General features: G+C 42.1%; 1 long non-coding RNA gene across 1 annotated transcript in view; it reads right to left on the reverse strand.

Moving 5' to 3' along the window:
- The window catches only part of LOC140901422 (uncharacterized), a 103,308-nt gene that overhangs the window by 87,566 nt on the left and 3,484 nt on the right, over window positions 1-12,258 (reverse strand). The window contains exon 2 of the long non-coding RNA XR_012155847.2: window positions 12,138-12,221. This is a non-coding gene — a long non-coding RNA (uncharacterized LOC140901422). The remainder of the gene's footprint in view (window positions 1-12,137; window positions 12,222-12,258) is intronic.

Here is a 12,258-nt window from a genome sequence, read left to right on the forward strand (position 1 = left end):
GGGTATTGCTATTAGTATGTTTCAGAGTAACAGCCATGTTAGTTTGTATTCACAAAAAGAAAAGGAGTACTTGTGGCACCTTAGAGACTAACCAATTTATTCGAGCATAAGCTTTCGTGAGCTACAGCTCACTTCATCGGATGCAAACTGTGGAAAATACAGAAGATGTTTTTATAGACACAAACCATGAAAAAATGGGTGTTTATCACTACAAAAGGTTTACTCTCCCCCCACCCCACTGTCCTGCTGGTAACAGCTTATGTAAAGTGGTCACTCTCCTTACAATAAGAAAAGGAGTACTTCTGGCACCTTAGAGACTAACCAATTTATTTGAGCATGAGCGAGCTGTAGCTCACGAAAGCTCATGCTCAAATAAATTGGTTAGTCTCTAAGGTGCCACAAGTACTCCTTTTCTTTTTGCAAAGACAGACTAACACAGCTGTTACTCTGAAACCTCTCCTTACAATGTGTATGATAATCAAGGTGGGCCATTTCCAGCACAAATCCAGGTTTTCTCACCACCCCACCCCCCCGCACAAACCCACTCTCCTGTCAGTAATAGATTATCTAAAGTGATCACTCTCCTTACAATTACTATTAGTATGTGTAACACAGTGGCAGATGCCAGAGCATTAAGACACTCAGGATAAATCATCATCATGTTAATTATTATACAGCTTAATAATAATATAGCATGGTTCAGTGGCCTTCTAGGTCCCAGGGACGGGGGCTGAGGTAACCAGCATTCCGTTCCTGGCTCTACGGGCGATGGGCTGGGTGACCTTGGGCAAGTCACTTGCACAGATAGTGAGAAGAGTTGAGTGACTAGGAAGTCAGTGTCAGAACCAGGAAGAGAACCCAGGCCAGGCAGCTTGACCCCTTGCCACCTCTCACCTGTAGATCACATTCCCTGTAGCTATAGCATAATGGTCCGATGTGTTGGGCACTATGTGACGTAAAGGAAAGTGGAACAAAAGAGGTAATAGGCCTGATTCTTCATGCCATCCATATTGTGCAGTCAGTTACACCTGTTTCAGAGTAGCAGCCGTGTTAGTCTGTATTCGTAAAAAGAAAAGGAGTACTTGTGGCACCTTAGAGACTAACCGATTTATTTGAGCATAAGCTTTCGTGAGCATAAGCTTTTGTGAGCTCACGAAAGCTCATGCTCAAATAAATTGGTTAGTCTCTAAGGTGCCACAAGTCCTCCTTTTCTAGTTACACCTGTGTAAAGCACTAGCACATCAGAGTAGTAGTCTTCACTCACTCAGCTCAGGAGTTACTGACTACATGAAGTACAAAGCCCTGGGAAAACCAGGCCCAATATACACTTGTTTAGTGTATGTGCCAGACACTTGACTGGGGGAACTCATAACCAATAATAAAAAGCAGAATAAATCGGCAAAGCAGAGAAAAAAAGTTCCCTGTGGTACAACATTGATTCTCATAAATGAAAGCAAAGCAGGCTATCTATATTCCTGTTGACATGATTTAACACATACACTTAAAAATTAAAGAACAACTTCTTAAATTTGCAGTAAATGTATGGTTCCATAGATCTGATTTACTAGTTACGAGCCACAAAGGACCCACAATTGTAATGTTGACTCAGGCGTTGAAACCCTCAGCATGACTCCAGTTTCATAACCATAAAAATAATCCAATCATTTTAAAATGAAACACTTATCATTTTTCTTCTTTAATTGCTTTCTCAGCTTCCAGGTAAGTGGAAGTTTGCTTTGATGGTGACCATTTAACACAATGATTTTGAAATTAAAGAGGTGCAAGCAGTACATGCTTTGCTTGGTTTGGTGTTTTGTAATTGTGGTTGGCTCATAATTGTAAAACTTCCCACCTGGGTGGGACTAGAACCTTGCAAAAGAAACCATGCCTGGAGTAGTCAGATACTACTTTACCTAGACCACAAGACAATCAGGGGACAGTTTTAGGCAGCACAACACAAACACACACAGGGTTTTCAGCTTAAAGTCGAGAGGCCTGATTGTCCTTTCACTCACTTTTGCCCTGATTTTAACTCCACCAGCTTCACTGAAGTTATCTGACTTATAGTGCATAAGAAAGGGGAGAACCAGGCCCAGTTTACTGATAATGAAGGAACTGGATCCTTTTCTGATCTGTGTATCAATTTATCCATCTATAAAAGAGGTATAGCAACATGTTCCTACTAACTAGGGATTTTACAAAGCTTAATTCACTGATACATATGAAGTGCTTGAGAGCCACTGATGATCCTGATGATTCTGAGGGCCTTATTCTGATTGCAGGAACACCCTAAGTGCCAGATCCAGAAAAACTCCGCTGGAGCTAGTGGCATTACTCTGGACATTTCAGAGAGCCTGAGCACCCACAGCTCCCATTGACTTCCTGGGTGGGTGTTCAGTCAGTACTTCTGAAAACCAGCCTAGCATAGATGAATTCTCCTGCAGAAGTGATCCTGTTTCCCTGCAAAAATCCCTTGTAATAATGGACGTCATTAAAGAAGTGTTGAAAATGCGTGATGGAAAAAACAGAGCTGTGTCTAAATGGCTTTCTAGAAAGCATCCGCATAAGCCTTTCAACCAAGTCACAAATTCCATTATCTCGCAAGCAGGTCATAAGCATCCATGCAGCTCCACTCCTTGCGCTGCTAATGGACTCTGCACCACCCTTATTTCAGTCAGCCCACCAATCTGCTCCTGAACAGCCCTATGTTCCTGGCTCACCCCAGCTTTGTTTTCCAATCAGACCTTCTCTAGCTGCCTCTCAATACACACCGCCCTGTATGTAATCAGGAATGTTGTTAACACTGGACTCTCATTACTTAAATGCTTGGATGGTGATGATGTGGAGCATGGTCAATTAAGCACAATCCCTGACGAGATGTTGCAATCGGGCAGCATTACTAGCTAGGGTTTTTTACTTCTCTCGCTCTATGAAAAGAAATTGAGGAAGCATGTGGCAAAGTGCACAGGGAAGAAAAGAATATTGGGTTGAAAAAGCCACAACACATCCCCAGCAATACAGAACACAATAAATCAAAGCATTGATCTGGAATCACTACTGCCCTTCTAGGGTCATCTCTCTATGCTCTCATGGGTGAGCTCTTCTTGAATCATTAAGGTTAGTGGAGCAGAAAAGGCTGCAGCTGCTGGCTGGATAGCAGGGCTTCTGCACATCATCCATGCCATTCCCCTCACTCCTTCTGGAAGCAAGTGGCAGAATGCAGCTGTCTATGGGGGTTTCATTTCAAGTAGGAAAAAATACAAGTGTACTGGGAAAAACTTAACATGCTGTAAGTTGGAGACAGCCCCAAACCAACCCCCGCTAAACTCCAAGTACCTGCAGACTGTAGTGAAGTGCATATTGAGATAGGATCTGGACTCTGCTCCTTAGGCCTCTCTTCCACCTAAACGCTACCGCAACTGCCCTCTGGATTTATACAGGGAGAGGAGCCAATCAGGAGCCAGGAGGCTGCTGTCTATCAGAGCCCTTGAGGTGGGACTTCCCAGAGCCTGTGTCCACAGCAGGTTGTGAAGGCTAGGACAATAACGGGGTTTAAAAGAGAACTAGATAAATTCATGGAGGTTAAGTCCATTAATGGCTATTAGCCAGGATGGCTAAGGAATGGTGTCCCTAGCCTCTGTTTGTCAGAGGGTGGAGATGGATGGCAGGAGAGAGATCACTTGATCATTACCTGTTAAGTTCCCTCCCTCTGGGGCACCTGGGCCACTGTCGGCAGACAGGATACTGGGCTGGATGGACCTTTGGTCTGACCCAGTATGGCCATTCTTATGTTCTTCTCGTGTTCTTATGTGAGTAGGGGAATGACAGCCACTATCTTGGCAGGATGGAAGCATGGAGGTATTTACTACCCGGCAGCTCTGCATGCCTGGGATTCAGACCTGCCCTGGGTTTCTAACTAGTAGTGGTGAGAGACAGGCTACTGCACCATGGTCCAGTAGTAGTATATTGCTTATGTTTCTAATAAATATACAGGCAAAAAGAATAATTGAAATATCACAAGGGCAGAATTACCCACCCTTTCCTCTCTTGCAGGGTGTTATTGTTCCATGTGCAGAAAAAATCCATTTGGTATGGAGTGAAACATTTATCACTCTCCAAGCTTTTGTAACTAGTCACTCCCGGTTTTCTTTAAGCCACAAGCAGCCTGGATATCCTGAATGTTCCTGTTAGTCAGGCAAAGCTGTGAAACTCATTCCACATTCTAGAGCCACTTCCACAGCACACTGAAAAACTTAGTGTTATGTGGTACCCAGTGGAATGCTAGAAACAGCCCAACTGGTAAAAAACCAACAACCAATTTTCATCCCTAAACACAGCATCCTTCAGGCAGGTACCAATTTAGATCAGCTATATCCCCCCAATGGAATTTCATACACACACTAATGTTGTTTGAAATATTTTTTTAAATCTTGAAGTCCTTTTAAATGATTGATAGGCTCTGTGATTAACAGGGATTGTTATTTGGTATCAAATGCGTAGTTCCTAGCACAATGAGGTCCATAGCTGGTTGAAGTGCTACCACAACTTAAATGATAAATAATAGTAAACGTGGCAACACCTGATGCATGAAATACAGCTTGAAATGTCTGAGGTATGGTAACCCAAAGGAAGGGCTGGACTAGCTTCATACTACTCCCCTATTCCCATCCCACTGGCATTGTACTGAGCTGTCAGATTTATCACAAAGAGAAAACATACAGATGGAATGTATTTCTTAACACCTTGATCAGGGGTTGAATGTTGTCAGTTCCAGGCCACTGCCTTACCAGTGATAATATATATATATATATTAGCTAGACATACAAGTCTGAAAATTATTTGAACTCCTCATTCTGCTGTGCCTAAGGCATGGAGAGATTTTATGGGAAATGACAGATAGGTGTTACCACATTTGTTGGACAACTGATAGAAACTGCTCATGACTTTCCTTCATTTATTCACTTCTAGTATCTAGGGTGGGTGTTCACATATCATAATGAGAGATACATTAGAAGTGCTACAGGGTGAATGGATAGATAGTTCTACTCCCTGAATAACAAATAGAAGTTGGGTAAGGTCATATCTTTTATTAGACCAACTTTTGTTGGTGAGAGACAAGCTTTCGAGCTCCGGAGAGCTCAAGCATCTCTGTTTCACCAACAGAGGTTGGTCCAATAAAATATATTACCTCATTCATCTTGTCCCTCTTATATCCTGGGACCAACACAGGTACCTCAACACTGCAAATGGATAGATAGATTGATAGTTCTTTTACCTGAATTACAAAAATCACACCCTGGTTAAGTATCTTAATGTGATATAGATTGATTAATCGATCGATCGATCAGTCACTGCTTTGTACTTTTATACAGCACCTTTCATCCAAGCAGTTTATAAACACTTATAAATTCTCACAACAGCTGTTTTTGGTCAGTAAAAATTATTATACCCATTTTATTGATGGGAAACTAAGGAACAGAGAACTTTAAGAGACTTAGCTGAGGTCTGAAAGGACTCAGTGACAGAACCAGACATACATTCAAGCAGCTGTGCCTTCCAGGTGCCTCTGAGCACTAGACTATAACTGTTTAGATTGCAAAAACGGACTCCTTAGTTTAATCAAATGAGTGACACTTCCTTAATCTACCCAGAATTTTTCACAAGATTCGATCTGAGCAGGGATTCGCAGAGTCTATAGGGCCCAATCATACTACAAAGCTACAGTATTATAGCAAGCTGTAATTTTAAACTAGCAAGCCAGCTTTATTGCTGTAACTGTCATTACAAAATGCTTACACAGTATGGGCTTGAAGTCTATGCAATATCTACATGCAGAAGTAATGCATGATAGTACCTAATGTAAAGAATAAGCAATAGAAGTACATGACCGAAATACAGACTATAAATACAGAACAAATAATCATGCAAAATACAGTCAATGTCAGCATTTAAAACCAGTGATTGTGATATCTCATGTTCTAGTACTTGTGGCACCTTAGAGACTAACCAATTTATTTGAGCATGAGCTTTCGTGAGCTACAGCTCACTTCATCGGGTGCATCCTGTGGAAAGTGTAGAAGATCTTTTTATATACACACAAAACACGAAAAAATACCTCCTCCCACCCCACTCTCCTGCTGCTAATAGCTTATCTAAAGTGATCACTGTCCTTACAATGTGTATGATAATCAAGTTGGGCCATTTCCAGCACAAATCCAGGTTTTCTCACCCCCCCCACCACACACACAAACCCACTCTCCTGCTGGTAATAGCCCATCCAAAGTGACCACTCTCCTTACAATAAGAAAAGGAGTACTTGTGGCACCTTAGAGACTAACCAATTTATTTGAGCATAAGCTTTCGTGAGCTACAGTTCACTTAATCAGATGCATACCGTGGAAAGTGTAGAAGATCTTTTTATATACACACAAAGCATAAAAAAAACCTCCTCCCACCCCACTCTCCTGCTGGTAATAGCTTATCTAAAGTGATCACTCTGCTTACAATGTGTATGATAATCAAGGTGGGCCATTTCCAGCACAAATCGAGGGTTTAACAAGAACGTCTGGGGGGGGGTAGGAAAAAACAAGGGGAAATAGGTTACCTTGCATAATGACTTAGCCACTCCCAGTCTCTATTCAAGCCTAAGTTAATTGTATCAAATTTGCAAATGAATTCCAATTCAACAGTTTCTCGCTGGAGTCTGGATTTGAAGTTTTTTTGTTGTAATATCACAACTTTCATGTCTGTAATCGCGTGACCAGAGAGATTGAAGTGTTCTCCGACTAGTTTATGAATGTTATAATTCTTGACATCTGATTTGTGTCCATTTATTCTTTTACGTAGAGACTGTCCAGTTTGAGCAATGTACATGGCAGAGGGGCATTGCTGGCACATGATGGCATATATCACATTGGTAGATGTGCAGGTGAACGAGCCTCTGATAGTGTGGCTGATGTGATTAGGCCCTATGATGGTGTCCCCTGAATAGATATGTGGGCACAGTTGGCAACGGGTTTTGTTGCAAGGATAGGTTCCTGGGTTAGTGGTTCTGTTGTGTGGTATGTGGTTGCTGGTGAGTATTTGCTTCAGGTTGGGGGGCTGTCTGTAGGCAAGGACTGGCCTGTCTCCCAAGATTTGTGAGAGTGTTGGGTCATCCTTCAGGATAGGTTGTAGATCCTTAATAATGCGTTGCAGGGGTTTTAGTTGGGGGCTGAAGGTGATGGCTAGTGGCGTTCTGTTATTTTCTTTGTTAGGCCTGTCCTCTAGTAGGAGACTTCTGGGAACTCTTCTGGCTCTATCAATCTGTTTCTTCACTTCCGCAGGTGGGTATTGTAGTTGTAAGAATGCTTGATAGAGATCTTGTAGGTGTTTGTCTCTGTCTGAGGGGTTGGAGCAAATGCGGTTGTATCGCAGAGCTTGGCTGTAGACGATGGATCGTGTGGTGTGGTCAGGGTGAAAGCTGGAGGCATGTAGGTAGGAATAGCGGTCAGTAGGTTTCCGGTATAGAGTGGTGTTTATGTGACCATCACTTATTAGCACCGTAGTGTCCAAGAAGTGGATCTCTTGTGTGGACTGGACCAGGCTGAGGTTGATGGTGGGATGGAAATTGTTGAAATCATGGTGGAATTCCTCAAGGGCTTCTTTTCCATGAGTCCAGATGATGAAGATGTCATCAATATAGCGCAAGTAGAGTAGGGGCTTTAGGGGACGAGAGCTGAGGAAGCGTTGTTCTAAATCAGCCATAAAAATGTTGGCATCCTTTGGGGCCATGCGGGTACCCAGAGCAGTGCCGCTGATCTGAAGGTATACATTGTCCCCAAATGTAAAATAGTTATGGGTAAGGACAAAGTCACAAAGTTCAGCCACCAGGTTTGCCGTGACATTATTGGGGATAGTGTTCTTGACGGTTTGTAGTCCATCTTTGTGTGGAATGTTGGTGTAGAGGGCTTCTACATCCATAGTGGCCAGGATGGTGTTATCAGGAAGATCACCGATGGATTGTAGTTTCCTCAGGAAGTCAGTGGTGTCTCGAAGGTAGCTGGAAGTGCTGGTAGCGTAGGGCCTGAGGAGGCAGTCTACACAGCCAGACAATCCTGCTGTCAGGGTGCCAATGCCTGAGATGATGGGGCGCCCAGGATTTCCAGGTTTATGGATCTTGGGTAGTAGATAGAATATCCCAGGTCAAGGTTCGAGGGGTGTGTCTGTGCAGATTTGATCTTGTGCTTTTTCAGGGAGTTTCTTGAGCAAATGCTGTAGTTTCTTTTGGTAACTCTCAGTGGGATCATAGGGTAATGGCTTGTAGAAAGTGGTGTTGGAGAACTGCCGAGCAGCCTCTTGTTCATATTCTGACCTATTCATGATGACGACAGCACCTCCTTTGTCAGCCTTTTTGATTATGATGTCAGAATTGTTTCTGAGGCTGTGGATGGCATTGTGTTCTGCACGGCTGAGGTTGTGGGGCAAGTGATGCTGCTTTTCCACAATTTCAGCCCGTGCACGTCGGCGGAAGCACTCTATGTAGAAGTCCAGTCTGCTGTTTTCACCTTCAGGAGGAGTCCACCCAGAATCCTTCTTTTTGTAGTGTTGGTAGGGAGGTCTCTGTGGATTAGTATGTTGTTCAGAGGTATGTTGGAAATATTCCTTGAGTCGGAGCCGTCGAAAATAGGATTCTAGGTCACCACAGAACTGTATCATGTTCGTGGGGTGGAGGGGCAGAAGGAGAGGCCCCGAGATAGGACACATTCTTCTGCTGGCCTAAGAGTATAGTTGGATAGGTTAACAATATTGCTGGGTGGGTTGAGGGAACCATTGCTGTGGCCCCTTGTGGCATGTAGTAGTTTAGAAAGTTTAGTGTACTTTTTCTTTTGTAGAGAAGCAAAGTGTGTTGTAAATGGCTTGTCTAGTTTTAGTAAAGTCCATCCACGAGGAAGTTTGTGTGGAAGGTTGGTTTTTTATGAGAGTATCCATTTTTGAGAGCTCATTCTTAATCTTTCCCTGTTTGCTGTAGAGGATGTTGATCACGTGATTCCGCAGTTTCTTTGAAAGCGTGCGGCACAAGCTGTCAGCATAGTCTGTGTGGTATGTAGATTGTAATGGATTTTTTACCTTCAGTCCTTTTGGTACGATGTCCATCTGTTTGCATTTGGAAAGGAAGATGATGTCTGTCTGTATCTGTACAAGTTTTTTCATGCAGTTGATAGATTTCCACTCCATACGGCTAAATGCAGTGCCTTGCATAATGACAGGTTTCAGAGTAACAGCCGTGTTAGTCTGTATTTGCAAAAAGAAAAGGAGTACTTGTGGCACCTTAGAGACTAACCAATTTATTTGAGCACAAGCTTTCGTGAGCTACAGCTCACTTCATTGGATGCATACTGTGGAAAGTGTAGAAGATCTTTTTATATACACACAAAGCATGAAAAAATACCTCCTCCCACCCCACTCTCCTGCTGGTAATAGCTTATCTAAAGTGATCACTCTCCTTACAATGTGTATGATAATCAAGTTGGGCCATTTCCAGCACAAATATGAACAAAAGGCTGCTCGGCAGTTCTCCAACACCACTTTCTACAAGCCATTACCCTCTGATCCCACTGAGAGTTACCAAAAGAAACTACAGCATTTGCTCAAGAAACTCCCTGAAAAAGCACAAGATCAAATCCGCACAGACACACCCCTTGAACCCCGACCTGGGATATTCTATCTACTACCCAAGATCCATAAACCTTGAAATCCTGGGCGCCCCATCATCTCAGGCATTGGCACCCTGACAGCAGGATTGTTCTGTTCAAGTTGCACTGTCAGCAAGATAGATAGATAGATAGATAGATAGATAGATAGATAGATAGATAGATAGATAGATAGATTGTGTAGGACTGATCTCTTAACCCTCCATATGCTTTTGTATAGCAAAGTAGTTCTAGAGTTATTCTCAGGTAGATGACATGTATACTATTTTGATACAGAACAAATAATTTTAAAAATGATTCTGATGCAATAGGTAAGCATTTTCTCAGAAGAACAGAGCTGAAATCATTTGCAGTTTTTTTCTCTATTACAGTTCTTTTCATTTTCAAAATGCTTTTCAAAACATTTGGCAAATAATCATTCATTCATTCACTCAGCCCTTTCCTCCTCCCTTTTGAGGTGGATAAGTATTATTTTGCCCATTTTATATGGATGTAAACTGAGACACAGAGAGGCTAAGCAATTTGCCTCAAGGTTACACAGCAAGCAGTTGACAGTTGACAGTTGACAGTTGACAGTTGACAGTTGACAGTTGAAAATTTAAAAAATATTGAAAAAAATACTTTATTTTAGATCAAACAGGAAGGAGTTAAATGTTAATCAAACTGCTTAATGACGTCTGATATAGTTTGCAATGTAGAGGCAGTATTAAATAGTGGTTAGGGATTGGGGCTGGGAATCAGGACTCCTGGGATCTATTCCTAATGACATCAGCTAATCACAGTGTTATTTTGTACCAGACATAACATTCCTGTGTGCTGATATGAGCACCTCTAAAAGGATATGATGATACATACCTACTGTCCGTGGGTTTTGTGAGCCCAGGGTTGTGTGTAAAGTGTTTTAAGAGTCTCATATGAAAGGTATTATAATAATGCAGGCTGTGATATTCAAACTCACCCAGGAGATTTGGATTTACCTTAATGCAAAGTAGGGCTGGAATTTTCAAATGATCGTAAGTGAGCTAGGTACCTATCTCCCATTGAAAATCAGTGAAACTGGGTGCCTAACTCCATTGGACTTTATTAAAAATCCCAGTCTGGGAGTCCCTGAAGCAGCTTTGAAATTTTCAGCCCTATTAATTTGCTGCGGGGGTGGGTGGTCAAAAGAACCTCAGGATGGCCATAGCTGATCAGACTATATGTTTGTTTTAAAACCTGCTGCCTATTAATTTCATTGGGTGACCCCTGCTTCTTGGGTTATGTGAAGGGATAAATTACATTTCCTTATTCACATTCTCCACTGTCCCTTCTCCTGCTCCTGTCCATTTGCTTTGCCAAACAGTGATGACATGTTATCTAGCTGACTCAAGATGTTCTCATTATTTTTAATAATTTCTCTTCATCTAGCATTTAAAACAGCTTCCATGTTTGTTTCCAAATATCTGCTAGCAGGAGATGCCTGGGGTAAAATATGTATCCAAATTTCCATCGCTCTCTTCACATCAATGTATGAAATAATTAATGAACCTGCCTTCCTGAACTGACTTTATTAATCTGCAGCTCCGTAAATATGAGTTGTATGGAATTTGGTGAAGGTTATACAAGTCACTGAAGAAAAAGCAGAATACTTTCTTAAACAATGCTGTATTTTAGCCCATACAATTGTATGAGTCTTTGTCCACACACTGTAAAAGGGCAGGCATTTGCACAGGATTGGTAAGTAACTGATCATGATTTCATTCTCCATAACAGCTACATGTAATCAGATTGATTTTAACTTAATTGTTTACAGTAACAATTTGCAATATAAAGATATGACCCTGAGAACTAATTTATGTTCAAGCCAAAGGTAAACACATCAGTAATTGTCATTTGCTTTTCTTGTCTACTATATCCAAATGGGAAAAAATAATTTGATGTTTGATCAAGGTCTCCAGAATAGCCACAATCTTGCTGTGCAACTTGCACAACTCCTGTAAAAGTGAGCAGTAGTTTCTTAGTTCTATTAGTCGGTGATCCAGGAAAGCACTTAACATGCACATAACTCTAAGCAACTGTGCAGTCTTTTGACAGCCTGAGATTTTCAGGCTGGGTCTTTCCAGCTTCTAGAGTTAACCCAGACTAACTGGTACCAGTTATGTATGAATCTTACCACCTACCCCTAATTAGCAGAATCCCTCTGTAGAAGAGGCTATATCATTCTATGGACTATCCTCCACTTTGGATTTTCTTTCCAAACCAACCATGATTCAGCAAAGCAGCTGGCAGCAGGTCGATTTCACTTTTTAACCAACATGATCTGGGGTAGAAAGACTTGACAGAGGGTGAAAAGGAGGGGCCAAGTGATAGGATGCAGTATGCCCCTCCCTGTGCCAACCCAGTGCCCCTCTCTCAAATCAGAAAGGAACATAGAGTAAGGGGAGGAAAGTACAAATGTGCCCAAACCTCAATGTTTGGATCCATATGCTGATTCAGACTTTCTCAGAGTTCACAGGAGCTCAGCAGTGAGATTTTGGCTTGGACCCAGCCCTAGAGGGAAAGGAAGTAAGGGAAAGAAATTAATTGT

Source organism: Lepidochelys kempii, chromosome 21 (genome assembly GCF_965140285.1).
Source record: "Lepidochelys kempii isolate rLepKem1 chromosome 21, rLepKem1.hap1, whole genome shotgun sequence".
Lineage (NCBI taxonomy): Eukaryota > Metazoa > Chordata > Testudines > Cheloniidae > Lepidochelys > Lepidochelys kempii.